This window comes from Dreissena polymorpha, chromosome 2, assembly GCF_020536995.1.
Source record: "Dreissena polymorpha isolate Duluth1 chromosome 2, UMN_Dpol_1.0, whole genome shotgun sequence".
Lineage (NCBI taxonomy): Eukaryota > Metazoa > Mollusca > Bivalvia > Myida > Dreissenidae > Dreissena > Dreissena polymorpha.
Window position 1 is genome coordinate 46,206,786 of NC_068356.1, and position 15,757 is coordinate 46,222,542.

At 35.4% G+C, this 15,757-nt stretch overlaps 1 protein-coding gene and 1 long non-coding RNA gene across 4 annotated transcripts in view; one reads left to right on the forward strand and one right to left on the reverse strand.

Moving 5' to 3' along the window:
- Positions 1-8,413: 8,413 nt before the first annotated feature.
- On the reverse strand, positions 8,414-13,865 carry LOC127870494 (uncharacterized). Of its 2 annotated transcripts, none has more exons than XR_008044850.1 (4): positions 13,702-13,865; positions 12,256-12,364; positions 10,685-10,836; positions 8,414-9,036 (listed from the first exon to the last, which is right to left on the reverse strand). It is a non-coding gene; the product is annotated as an uncharacterized LOC127870494 (long non-coding RNA). The 2 variants fall into 2 exon arrangements; XR_008044851.1 differs by lacking the exon at positions 13,702-13,865 and adding an exon at positions 12,543-12,779.
- A 131-nt stretch (positions 13,866-13,996) lies between these two features.
- Positions 13,997-15,757, forward strand: part of LOC127866913 (uncharacterized) — a 39,005-nt gene continuing 37,244 nt past the window's right edge. For both annotated transcript variants that reach the window (XM_052407778.1, XM_052407781.1), the window contains exon 1: positions 13,997-15,757. The gene's annotated coding sequence lies outside the window, so the exon portion shown is untranslated.

Genomic DNA, 15,757 nt, shown 5'->3' on the forward strand with positions numbered 1-15,757 from the left:
ACACCGATTCACTTCAAATTGATACTGAACCTCTCTTATGACAATACGGTCAATTTCAACTATGCATGGCCCCATTACCAATCCTGGGGCGCCACGCCCACCCAAAATTGCCTTTTACTATAATTTCTTCATTTCTACACCGATTCACTTCTAATTGATACTGAACCTCTCTTATGACAATACAGTTAATCTCAACTATGCATGGCCCCATTACCAACCCTGGGGTTCTCCACCCACATAGGCCACGCCCACCCAAAATTGCCTTTTACTATAATTTCTTCATTTCTACACCGATTCACTTCAAATTGATAATGAACCACTTTTATGACAATACAGTCAATCTCAACTATGCATGGCGCCATTACCAACCCTGGGGCGCCCCGGCCACATAGGCCACGCCCACCCAAAATTGCCTTTTACTATAATTTCTTAATTTCTACACCGATTTACTTCAAATTGATACTGAACATCTCTTATGACAATACGGTCAATCTCAGCTATGCATGGCACCATTACCAACCCTGTGGCGCTCCGCCCACATAGGCAACGCCCACCCAAAATTGCCTTTTGCTATAATTTCTTCATTTCTACACCGATTCACTTCAAATTGATACTGAACCTCTCTTATGACCATACGGTCAATCTCAGCTGTGCATGGCCCCATTACCAACCCTGTGGCGCCCGCCACATAGGCCATGCCCACCCGAAATTGCCTTTTACTATAATTTCTTCATTTCTACACCGTTTAACTTGAAACTGATACTGAACCTCTCTTATGACAATACAGTTAATCTCAACTATGCATGGCCCCTTAACCAACCCTGGGGCGCCCCGCCCACATAGGCCACGCCCACCCCAAATTGCCTTTTACTATTATTTCTTCATTTATACACCGAGTCACTTTTAATTGATACTGAACCTCTTTTATGACAATACAGTCAATTTCAACTATGCATGGCGCAATTACCAACCCTGGAGCGCCCCGCCCACATAGGCCACGCCCACCCAAAATTGCATTTTACTATAATTTCTTCATTTCTACACCGATTTACTTCAAATTGATACTGAACATCTCTTATGACAATACGGTCAATCTCAGCTATGCATGGCCCCATTACCAATCCTGGGGCGCCACGCCCACCCAAAATTGCCTTTTACTATAATTTCTTCATTTCTACACCGATTCACTTCTAATTGATACTGAACCTCTCTTATGACAATAAAGTTAATCTCAACTATACATGGCCCCATTACCAACCCTGGGGATCTCCGCCCACATAGGCCACGCCCACCCAAAATTGCCTTTTACTATAATTTCTTCATTTCTACACCGATTCACTTCAAATTGATACTGAACCTCTTTTATGACAATACAGCCAATCTCAACTATGCATGGCGCCATTACCAACCCTGGGGCGCCCCGCCCACATAGGCCACGCCCACCCAAAATTGCCTTTTACTATAATTTCTTCATTTCTACACCGATTTTCTTCAAATTGATACTGAACATCTCTTATGACAATACGGTCAATCTCAGCTATGCATGGCCCCATTTCCAACCCTGGGGCGTCCCGCCCACATAGGCCACGCCCACCCAAAATTGCCTTTGACTATAATTTCTTCATTTCTACACCGATTCACTTTAAATTGATACTGAACATCTCTTATGACAATACAGTTAATCTCAACTATGCATTGCCCTATTACCAACTCTGGGGCGCCCCGCCCACATAGGCCACGCCCACCCAAAATTGCCTTTTACTATAATTTCTTCATTTCTACACCGATTCACTTCAAATTGATACTGAACCACTTTTATAACAATACAGTCAATCTCAACTATGCATGGCGCCATTACCAACCCTGGGGCGCCCCGCCCACATAGGCCACGCCCACCAAAAATTGCCTTTTACTATAATTACTTCATTTCAACACCGATTTACTTCAAATTGATACTGAACATCTCTTATGACAATACGGTCAATCTCAGCTATGCATGGCCCCATTACAAACCCTGGGGCGCCCCGCCCACATAGGCCACGCCCACCCAAAATTGCCTTTGACTATAATTTCTTCATTTCTACACCGATTCACTTCAAATTGATACTGAGCCTCTCTTATGACAATACAGTTAATCTCAACTATGCATGGCCCTATTACCAACCCTGGGGCGCCCCGCCTACATAGGCCAAGCCCACCCAAAATTGCCCTTTTCTATAATTTCTTCATTTCTACACCGAATCACTTCAAATTGATACTGAACCTCTTTTATGACAATACAGTCAATCTCAACTTTGCATGGCGTCATTACCAACGCTGGGGCGCCCCGCCCACATAGGCCACGCCCACCCAAAATTGCATTTTACTATAACTTCTTCATTTCTACACCGATTTACTTCAAATTGATACTGAACATCTCTTATGACAATACGGTCAATCTCAAATATGTATGGCCCCATTACCAACCCTGGGGCGCCCCGCTCATAATAGGCCACACCCACCCAAAATTGTCTTTTACTATAATTTCTTTATTTCTACACCGATTCTCTCCTAATTGATACTGAACTTCTCTTATGACAATACGGTCAATCTCAACTGTGTATGGCCCCATTACCAACCCTGGGGCACCCCTAGGTCAAACATGTTGCGTGGGGATACGCGTCGGCCTCTGCCGCGCCATTTCTAGTTTCATATTTAATTTCCTGCAGTTAATTTCCACATTGGCTGGCAGGTGGTAATAAAGTTTTCATAAAGATTCTAATTGACTATTATATTGGTCCAAACTGATGAAACATTTTGCATATAACTTTTTATATTTGAAAGGTACACATTAATTACAAAAGCGTGATGTCTAATAATATCTATCATATCTTTGCAATCAACAAATTATCATTATCAAGCTATTATTAAAGACACATACTTTTATATAATTTATAGACCATAGAGGCTACACGTTTTAAACCATCTTGCTTGTTGTTTTAAATATTCTGCAAAAAAATGTTGTACTCGCGGGCGTGAGCAAAACTTAGTAGCAGTAAAAGTAGAAGTAAAATATTTATGAGTGAAATGTGCATGAGTATCCCATTATTAGATGCTCACTGACAATAATCAACAGTACTTACATGTAGAAAATTGATAACTATTGTATTAAAACGACCGTCATTCCCTAATGGGCATTCATTTTGCAGTTTTAATCGACAAATAAACTTTTAAATCAAACTGTGAATAAGTCATATTTTCCTTCCAGGATGTCATACGGTTTAGTCCTCTTTGACTGTGATGGAACAACGGCCGTTATTCCAAGGCGTCAACTAAAAGAAGATGCGACTGTGGGACAGCAATTTCATCTGAAAGCAGCTGGGGACCATCTTTGTGAAATCTTACATCTTGCAGGTAGGTCCTCAGTCCCTGCTTAATTGTCATTTATTCAGGAGTGTAGTGAAAGAATTTACAAATAGTGATGCATACTTCCATTAAGGCATTTATTCCGATGCTTCAATATGTTCTATAATTGATGGTAGTTATCGTTCTGTTTTGCGGATATGTATTTTGCAAATTAAAAAAAACAGACGAATGGGACTCAGTTTTAACAATGTATTTGTTTGTTTTGTGTAGTTTTCACAGAATTTGAATAAAGTCTTGGAGACAAATTACTGGTTTCCTTAAGAATTGGGGAAAAAATCAACTAAGTATAAATTTAATAATAAAATATCAATTGAAAGGGTTGGCTATTTTCAATAAACAAACTTAAGCCTTGCTGAAATATTCATAAAACCATAAATGTGAAGAGAATTGATAATTTATCCATGTTTCATGTTCATTACTCTTAACATTATCACATTAATCACCAATTATCATTCAAAGCATGGCGTAAACAATAATCATGTTATTTTAGACACAAAGGATGAACTAGACCAATGGGAGCGAGAGTGGTTAACAACATCAAGAAGCAAGATGATTGACCAAAAGAGGGATAGGGGTGAAACAAGTTGATTTCTTGACCAGCAGGTACATTGTGTTATCATTTGTATTACAATGCAGCTATTGGTCAGAACAATGATATTTATGTGTATGTTTTATGCATCAACATTAACCAAAAATGGTGATGGAGCAATAGAAATACCCCTGCCATATGTGTTTCCTGCGTCCTTGTCCAAACTTTCGAATGACCACAACCTATTTACTGAAACGTCATAAGCGGAATATTATTGAGTGGAAGTTGAAAGCAAATGCGTATTTTGTAGTTTTTTAATTTAGATTTATGTGGATGTCAGAGTCAGTTTAGAGTTGTACCCTTGCTACAACCTGAAGGATATTTCCATTCGGCGGTGGATTTCAATTCATTGCATTTACTTGTTATCATCTTGACATCCACATAATTGGTTTGTACCGAACCATTCTAACAAATTAACGTCGCTTTGTGACCAGAACAATGGTTAATCGATAAGCCGTGTACTTATAACTGTTCATATCAAATAGTGTGTAAAATTGATTTTTAAATTTCTGCATGAATATTGGGCAATGCCAGTTTAATATTGTTATGCTAAATGTACATTTGTGTGTCAAATATGTGAACCGCCCATTCTGGGAGACATAACTTGTCTATGATCGCCTTTCGTTATACATTATGTTCGGTTGTTTTTCTTCCAGAGTCTTGACCCAGTAACTGTTACCAACTCAGCTCTTCCCAAAACTTCTGGAAAACGCAAGAAGTCATCTTCAAAACAACAAAACAGAAAACAAAAGATATGTACATGTTTGTTTCTCTAAATATCTGGCCTTTTTACTCCATTGCCATTGGAGGGATATTGTTTTGCCATTATCCATTTAACGGCCATTTGTCTTCTCAGTAACTATATTGTGGAGATGCACGCGTACAATTATTTGGTTCGAGCTCGTAACTCCAGTTATGTATATTGATTAAAATTAATGATTTTTTTTCTATGTCTGAAACTGTTTCTAATTAACTATTGCATGGAACTTATAAGAAATATTTAATTTATTAAACTGCGAAGATGCAAGTGTAAATTCTGTTCAATAGCCTTGGTTACCCCAGAGTTATGTCCTTTATGTATTGACATGTTTTGCTGCGTCTCCTGGAAGTTCATGACACATAAAATAAGTATGAATCATGTGTGGTGCACACTCAAATTATGTTTTGACAGCCTTGGTTGCTTTAGAGTTATGCCTCCTTAATTGAAATGCACTGAAATTTGTTCGTTCATAGCTGTTTCTATTGCATGGAATTTCATGAAACAATTAATAAATATGTATCATCATACTATGTTGTGCACGCACAATCATGTAAGGATCAACTTGGTATTTCAAGGGTTATACCCCCTTAATCATTTGAAATTGAGCAATTTTCTGCCATGAAATTAAAAATAAGTATTGGATACAATTAAACATAAATGATTGATATCATTTTACCCACACGAAGTTTAGGGGGTATATAGGATTGAGCTTGTCTGTCGGTCGGTCCGTATTCAGTGTCCGCTCTCTAATTCAAGTAGTTTTCATCCGATCTTCACCAAACTTGGTCAGATGTTGTATCTATATGATTTATAGGTCAAGTTCGAATATGGGTCATGTCGGGTTACAAACTAGGTCACGGGGTCACTTAGTGCGTTATAAACATTGAGCATGGTATCCCCTTAATAATTCAAAAAAGTTTTCATCACAGCTTCACCGAACTTGGTCAGAAGTTGTATCTAGATGATGTGTATGTCAAGTTCAAACATGGGCCATGCTGGGTCACAAACTAAGTCACTTAGTGCGTTTTAAACATAGAGCATGGCATCCGCTTTGTTTTAAGACAACATGCAAAATATTCTGTGTCAATGCGGCATGTGGGGGATAGTCGTGTCTGTGACAAAGCTCTAGTTTTGTGTTGGTTAACTGTTTGTTGGGATCAGTTTTATTGATTGAAATTTTTTTCTGTCTGTGCTGTTGAATTGAATGTAATAAATTACAAATTAAATTTGTATTATCATATTCAAGGAATTTTATATAAATCATTTTCAGTTTATATGTTTAAATGTTTCTTAAAGAATGAAAAAATCCCGAACCCAAGAACCAAGAAAGTGACCCCTAAACCAAAAGGTGCATCGACTCCAAAGTCAACTCTAAAAAGGGCATCACATCCAGAAGATGCCCCAACTCCAAAAGAGGCGACAATATTATTAAAATTCTGCAAATAAACTGTTTGAACCGGGACTTTCATTATTTACTCTTTCAATGTGTTTCAACACTCGTATTCTGTAAGCAATCCGTCACATTTGTTTTTTTATTTTCTGTGAGTCTTTTTATATTCAAGTTAAAGAAATGTGAATTATTAAGAGTATTTGGTCATTATCTTTTTTTCTTGCTATAAAGGTTTAAGTAAAAGTGTCTTTGTACGTTTATTATAGGCTTTATGTATGTTACTTCTATGTTATGTATTGATAACTGTTGGTTTTACTTTGGTATTGTCTTTTTTTTAAGATTTCCAAAGTATTCGGTATTTGTTCCATGGGTATAGCTCTTGCTCTTACTAACATGTCATTTATTTTCTCATCTATACTTTTTATAATATAATATATATGGTACATTTGCATGGTACCATGTTAGTGTTCGTGTATCGTAAATAGATGCATGTGCGGGAAATTAAAAAAAAATAGCATTTTGTATCTACAAACATTTATGTTACCAGACAACCTGAAGAATTGAAATTTTTGATAGTGCTATTAGGAACTCTGATTAATAATGGGTTAACTTTATTTTATTAAATTGTTGATTGATGAGTATTTATGGGGCTTTAATTTGATTTTGATACTCTTCATTTAAAAGATTGTTAAGTTTAAAATAACAAGGTCCTTTGTGTTGTATTATAGTAATTGATTATTTCAATCAAATAATGGTCTGTCTTGTATCTTTTTTTTATGTTTGTGTTATTAATTTATTATAGATCTAGACCAAAGTTAGATCTAGACCAAAGTTTAGTCAAATTACACTGAAACCTTTGTGGCATGTTAGTGCAATGCTAAATAACATACATATGCATATAAACCTTTTGCCATTTGTTCTCTTATGTCTATGTTGTGCATTCGATATTATGCTTCATTTGTTTGTTATTGATGGATACTACACCAGAGAAATAAATATGCAATATGCTCAGAAAACTTGTCTTTTATGATACATAGCAAAAAGAAACGATCAAGTTAATCGACATGTTTTGGAAATTATACTTTTCTGTATCTTGTGAGGCATAATTATCTTCTACTAAAAAGTGATTTCATCGGTGGTTTTCAAAAAGGCATTCTAAACTATGAACTAAATGCAGCATTTGTTTAAATTTCCCACTGACAATGACGGATAGTTCACACTAAGATGTTAAAGCCACTCACCTTGAAATGACGTACACATTAATCAAAACAAAACATAAAGTTGCAATTTGAAAGTTTGCAAAAATATCATTAAATCTATAGCCTAGTTAGCAAGTTGTTTTTTTATATCTTAAAACCGAAAGTAAGATCTCTATAAATATGCATACATTTCAACAAAGGCGACTATTTTTAAGTTTAAGCGCAAACAAGACGAATTTCTACCACCACATATTCTAATTTAGATTGATAAAATTAATTTATAGCCTAGTAAGCAAGACATTTATTATTTTTTAAACGGTAACGCATTTACAACCGAAGTAAGATTTCTAGAGGTATATGTCCATTTCGACAAACGCGATTATTTTTAAGTTTTAAAGCGTAAACGAGACGGACTTCTACCTTGTAAACAAAAAATATATTCTAATTGGCATAGATAAAATATGTTTCTAATTTATATTGTTATTTACTATTCCAAGTATTACATTTCAATGTGTGTGGCTTTAATGGATTGTGCAATTAAAGGTGTGTCAAGTCTATATGTTTGTCATTCAGCAATGAAAGACAACGAATTTTAGGTTAATATTGAGGCCTGAATGTTGAATGTTGCACATGTTGGTCGGTCGGTCCGTCCACCAAATGGTTTCAGGATGATAACTCAAGAACGCTTAGGCCCAGGATCATGAAACTTCATAGGTACATTGATCATGGCTGGCAGATGACCCCTATTGATTTTTAGGTCACTAGGTCAATGGCATGTTCTGGGGGCATATGTCTCCAACAGAGGAACACTTTTTAAGAAGGGCTATAGCAACAGCTTACCATTTTCAATTTACTCCATTTGTTATCTGATTTAAATGAAAACAAAGGCATTAGAAATATTTGCTTTCAATAACAAATGTTTTTATTCACATTTGTAACAAATTTACTATAATCTTTTAGACACAAAGCCATATGCACAGTTTATGCCATGTGTTTCATGAATTATTATTTGTTAATCAATTATTTATTTATTTTCATTAATAAAATTGGAAAAATAAATGTGTCACATGTATTTTGCAAAAGCAAAAAAATACCTGAATATTTGTTATTTTTTTAATCTTTTACACGCTAGTTTAAGTCTGGCGTTCGTTCTTTCCAATAAAATGTAGATCAAATCTAAGTCAATAGTTAAATTAATTTAATTAATCATTCTTTAAGTTTCATCATTCTCAAAACAGTCTTCCCTGACAGACAAACTCTGGTAGAAATAACAAGTTTCAATATTTACAAGGATATATTAAAGCTAACCTAAATGTCAGTAAACTATTCAGTACAACATTGGTCACATATACACTGTATATGCATTTTGTTGGAGTCCTTGATTTTTTAATGATCCACCTCACAAAAATCCTGATGGTCCACCGTCATTTAGAACAACATGTGGTAAGATTCTGTGAATATGGTCTATGTATTTTGCACAGTCTTCCGCTGTTAGGTTGTTCGCTGTTATTCCATGGACAAGTTGAGCCTTTGTTCTAGGCTTCACTTGTCGCTTTAAATAATCCTTCAATGTTGCCCAAACATTCTCTATAGGATTCAGGTCCGGACTCGATGCTGGTGCAGGCATGGTCTTCACTATTTGATCATTCAACCACTGCATAGTTGATCGACTGGTGTGTTTGGCGTCATTATCCTTAAAAATAAACATTATATATATTTTATGAAGTCAACCATACCATTTGCATACATGACTTATTCCGCAAATGGACAGGAATGTTAGCCTAACAATACTCAGTTATACAAGGAAGAAATGTTCTACTGTATCCCTAGGACTAATTGCTTTGGATATCGGGTGAAATGAAATCATTAGATACACATTTGACTCAAAAACATTAAATATTATTTATAACAAACTTATTGTCCCATGTTTTCCTATATTTTTGGTTAATGGGGCAAAAATAGAAACTCCATAAACACCAGCAAACTTGACGAATTAATATTCTCCGCCAAATGAAAATATATCCTAAAGTTGCAATCAATTTAAGGGTACAACTCTGAACAAACCAAATAATCCTTACGAAACTTATGCAAGAACCACAGAAGAATGATGATACACATTTAATTGTAATCACATTAAATTCCATACAACAGCGCAGATAAACAACATTCTCAATTTCAATCAATTTAATGGTCATAAAACTAGCGCTGAATGAACACAACTTTCAAGTGTACCAACACAAAATGATACTAAAAAATATTATTAAATTTTATGTCATTTCATACAATAGTTATTCAGAAACAGCTCATGGCAAAAAATACTGGAGCTTTGTCACAGACAAGACATAAACTCCCACACGCTGCACTGAAACATACTATTTTGAATGCTCTTTCTTCACATAACAAAAGAAGCTAAGCTATGTTTAAGAATTATTATGCCATAATCATTTATGGCCATTTTGACCATTGCACTCATAAATTCTTTTGCATGAAACACCACCCAATGACTGAAACAAAAATTAATGTACTGAGTCATTTTCAAATCTCACAGTGAATGACATAGTTATGACCCAGACAAGATCATTTATGACCGTTTTTGACCTTTGAACTCAAGGTGTGACCCTGATGATATCGATGTTAATCTTTTGCATGACACACTGTCCAATATTGTGAAAAAAATGTACAGAGTATTTTAAAATCACATTGTATGACATATTTATGGCCCGGACAAGCTCATTTATGGCCATTTTTGACCTTTTAACTCAAAGTGTGACTTTGACTTGGAGATATCGATGCACTCCTTTCGCATGATACACTGCTAATGATGGTAAACAAATGTTAAAGTCATTTTAAAAACAAAAAATAAATGACATAGTAATGGTCTGGACAAATGTTTGGTTTAAAACGCACTTAGTGACCCTGTGCCCTATTTTTTGACCTGGCATGACACAAATTCAATCTTGACCTAGACATCATCTAGATACAACTTCTGACCAAGTTTGGTGAAGATCAGATGAAGTTTTCTGGACAGACCGACCAACCAACAAAGTGACTCCTATATAGTCCTAATTACCCAATGATGATGGGTGTATTATTACTCAATTTCAATATGTTGTTAATATGATTTCAAACTTTGTTTAAATTGACAACAAGTCACAGTTGGCTTAAGGAAATGGTCAGATTTTATTCCTCCAAAACAGTATTAAAATCATGTGACGATGTCATTAAATACATCAATTATTATATCTCTACAATATTTTTACAGTACATACATATAATCCATATAATATCACAATGCAATTCTGTTACATTAATAATTGATTATTGATGGGAAAACTATATACCTGATAAAGTCGAAATCCATTTGGATATTTTCTGTTGGCAGTGGCAAGAGACTTGATTTCAAGATTTGCTGGTATGAAACGGAGTCCATTATGCCAGTGAAAACACAACAGCGTGTTGGTCCCTGATAACTGATGCCTCCCCACATGTGAACCTGAAATTCAGCATGGGACCATGAGCATGTTGGCTTTAAAAAGTATGATTTATTCTGCAAAAGGTAAAGAAAAAGAAGTGAACTTATATCAAGTCTCTGTGTCATGACAAAGTTATGAGCCTCACCGTAAAATAATACACTATTGTTTCCTTCGACCTCAGTGTGACATTGACCTTTGTTATAACCACTCACCTCTTTGGCATTACACATTGCTGTATGATTGTGAACATTTATGGTAAGTTAATTGACATTCAGCTTGCTAACGACAGATCAATAAGCTGGACACGAAAATAATACCCTTTTTTCAACCGACAAGTGATTAACCTTAAGATTAAAGACAGTATATCATCTTGCTCATGACACATTGCCTCATTTTGGTAAATATCATGTTTGTCAAGTCATTTCAAATTAACCAATGAATGACAAAGTTACAAGCTGGACAAGAAAATAATACCCAATTTTTGAAATCACAATCTATGACATTTTTCATAGCCAAACAATTCTTTCGCATGACATGCCATCTCATGATTGCGAACGAACCCATTTCAAATTTATGAATAGAGTAACACTCCAGATCAATATAATCTGGATGGAAGACAAACCATAGGACGGACGCACATATACCAAAATACAATTGTGACCATAAATTGAATTTTGTTGAGTTCACCGCATTGAGCAAAACAGTTTGCAAATAAAGTAATAGCTAATCAAGTGAATTATAGATGATTTTCATACATCAAAATACCGAATATCTCATAAAAACAATGAATTTTGTTTTTATTGAAGATATGATGTTGCCACAATAAGTACTTAACCATTTTCAGAAAAAAAATGCGATCACAACTAATATGGAACATTTAAGGTGTTCATTAACAGAATGGTGCAGTGTTAGTGTATGTTTCATGATACAACAAACCAAACATATTTTCAGAATGTCACATGTATACCTCATTAAGTTGTGTATTTATTATTGATAAGCAAATATAGCCTGCAAAGGACATATGTACATGTAAGTACATGTACATATCAATCATTCAATCAGACAGACTTTAAATTTAATAATGTGTCAGTCCGAACAAATTCCTGTCAGTCTGTTAAAGCAAATAAATGTTCGATACTATAAGAAGAAGGAATTGTTTTAGTTTTTATTTTTAATTATATTGCATAATGTATTATGTGCCTTATGCATCTTTACATGAAGACTTTGTTCTATTTTCTTTAACAACTAATACATTGGCAACTGAATTTCTTGTCAGTCAATCAGACTGACAAAAAAGTGACATGCTTTCGTCTTTTGTCAGTCCTGCACCAAAAATTTCACATGTATTGTGGTACACAGGTTTCAAAATTGAATTAATCACCCTCTCACAGACCTAAAAGACAATTTAATAAAACAGCAGGTAAAAAAATATCACAAACCTTCAAGGCATGCTTTGGCTTGGACACTTCCTTGGAAGACTGGCCAATGATGAACTTCTCTTATAGAACTGGAAAGAGCCGCTTGCTGACATTTCTATTGATGTCTCATCTGTAATAAATATTCAGAGATACACATGTACATAATAAAACCTATAGTTATGATACATGTACCATTAGGTAAGCAAATGGACATTTATATGATGTGTATGCCAAAGAACTCAAATTTAGCTAATACTCATTCAATCATCCAGTTGCTGGCATTTAAAAAAGTATAATTATGAACAAACCAACTCATCCCAAAGAAACGTGTTAGAAAACCACTACAATAATGCAAATGTGACATCCATAATATTAAGTTACACAATAGGATTCTATACAGCAGATTCAGAAAGACACAATCCCACAATTTTAAGTCAAATAAAAGAATTAATTCCAACACAACTTAAGAGCACTTTTACAGTAAAACAATACACACATATCTTTAATTTCATGAAATTTCTAACAATAGTTACACACAAAAAACAGCAGCCCCAGGAGAGATAACATTCCTTATAATTTAAATCAATTCAAGGGGCCATTACTACTTTTAAGTTACCAAGTTCATCTTGATAAAACTTCAATGCTAGTACAAACATTTAAAGGTCAGGGATGGAAAATCGTGTTTGCCCGTGAGCCCAGGGTGAGTCGATTTTGGCCTGAGCAACTCCATTTCAAAAATGGTGATAAACCAATCGCTGCAGTCTCATAAGCAGTCAGCACCGGTTTATTGCACGTCACACAAAGAATCAAACACTTGTTAACAGCGGATTTAAGACGCGTCCGCAATTGATGAGGGTGGTCAATTATGGAAACTGTTAGTGAAAACATCGCAAAGCAATTTAAGAGACTTGAGGCCTGTTATGTACATATAGATCGATTATCTGTGTCATTGTGTTATCAATGTTATAGCAGTTTCATTGTTTTGTCTGCTAAGGTGACTGCGCGAACTGGTTTATAATTGGTCTTTGATATACAGACATTTGTTTGATTCCGTGCATGTTTGTAAGCGATTATCGCGTTGACAACGATAAAAAACATTGGTGATGACTACACAGATTGATAATAGTTGACACCGATAAAAAAATGTCTGATAAAAATGCACACAAAACAACAACATAGCAAACGATACAATCAATTGAGTGAACTCGTATGTTCCGTTTTAAAAACAATTGCCTAAGGGAACATACAATGACTAAGGTATATAATGCCTAAGGCAGGCATTGAAGAATTTTTCCAGAGTCACTCGCCCTGCAGGGCGAGTAGGCCTGACAATCCACTCGTTCTTCACTTTAATCTACTCGCCCTGCATTTAAACAAAATATATATCTATATTTATAGATATGATCAACTAGAACCTTTTTTAACCTACGTAACATAGTGACACTAAACTGCAAAAAAACTAACTACATTATCTGATGCGGTGCCCCAGATAAGCTGCGTATCTGCGTCTTTCACCCCATTAAAATGTTTAAAAACGCAAAGAAATACAATATCATGCGTATTGAAAACGCAACCAATTTGACATTTACGCAAATTCGTTAAATTTAATGCGTATGATACAAAAGCTTCGATCAACAATGCTTTGTTAATTTTCAGTATTTTCTCTTTGGATTTATTATCGTAACGTGGGGACGTTTTCATTCAGCAAGCGCCTGGATGTCGGAGCAGGACAAAAGTCAAAGTTATTCAAACGCTCTGCAGACTAGATGTCATAGTTAAATAAAGCATCTGACCAAATTATTTACGATGACATACATGCGTTTTCAATCTGACTTAATCCATCATTCATTTTGCATGTATTTGTAAAGCGTATGTACTTGCATTAGGATGCGAAATACTTTTCTCAATACTTTCCACTTCTCGTTTTGATGACCTTTCTTTCTGTTCCCTGTCTCCACTACCTTGCAGATATTTTAAAATAGAACCCTTTTCCATGCTGAGTTTTAATATTTCAGACAAACATTTACTGAAAGACACGCTTGATTGACAAATGGTTCAATATGGTAAATTTTGGCAATAAGGCTTCTGATCACGAAATATTATTTATTTGTTTATTAATAATTATTGTTTCTTTTTATTTTTAATAAAATATAAGAAGTATTTTAATTAACCAGTTATGTATTGTTTTTTTATTGATATTTACATTAAAATGAAATTTTATTCTTCACGGAATGACCAATATATTTAACTGTTTTTTCACTTTTAATCGATTAGCTAAGAGCAATGACACCTACGAAAAGAGCGCAGCCGATTTCGAGAATTATTTTTACTGTGCCCGTGACGTCATTTTTAATTGTCAAAACGAAAACACAGTTTCTTTTTGTACTAAACCTTTTTTTTGTTCGTTTGAAATATTGTTCGCAATTTGTATCGATGTGGCAGGATTTCTGGAACTGAATTTATATTTATCAACTTGAAAAACAGCACTCGCCCGGTCGGTCTAGTATTTAACAAACTTTACTCGCCTGACTGTCAACTTCACTTGCATATGCGAGCGGTCGCGTGGGTTCTTCAATGCCTGCCTAAGGTATATATTATAACATAATTTTCCATGATTAAGGATATACATTTTCAGATACTTTTTCCAGATTTAAACCAGACCAATTGATGTTGTGAGAATATATTATCCCTATCATGACATTATGTCAAAGGGACCTTGTATACTAATTACTATACACACTAGAAATTGTTTTAAATTGTTATCATTACAAACATACCTGTAAAAATAACATCTAGGAATACTTTTCTTGTCCGCAACATTTCTAATGCAAAATGCCTCCTCACAGAACAATTTTTGGCAATAAGACGCTTGTTTGTAGGTCCACCCAAGTTTTCTCCGTATTATTTTAACTCTTGCAATGGACAAACTAACACCGAAAACGTAGTAGATTTTGTCTTTCACCTCAGAGGCAGTTAGTTCGTTATGTTGTATGTACAAAAAATTCACAAACTCATAATGTTCCTTTTTCACCTTAATTGTTCGGTGGGTGGGGTGCTGTTGTTCCGAACGCAGTCTCGCGATTATTTTTCTAATTCCTGTTGTGCCGGTGCCCGGTCTACAAAATGCGCACATACCTCGTGATTGGGAACCAGCGACAAATCGGTATAGTGCATGCTGGGTAGCACGAGATAATACGGTCTCTTGTGCACGGGTGATTGATGCGAGTGGACGTGTTTTCCATAGCTGAGTATTGCTAGGAGTAATTGTGAGCCTGTATTTGCTTATGTTAGCCTGTGGCTGTGTGTGAACACATTTTTCTCTGGAGGGTCATTCCCGGAAGGTATAAGTGCCATTCTGTGACCGTGTCAATAATACGTATTTCTCTGGAAGGCCATTCCCAGAAGGTATAAGTTCCATTCTGTGACGTGCAACCGACGAGCCGACGAGACGAGCCGACGAGTTCCCTCGAAGACGACGAGGACGATTGGTGCCATCCTGACGAGCATTCCAGTCGATGCCAAC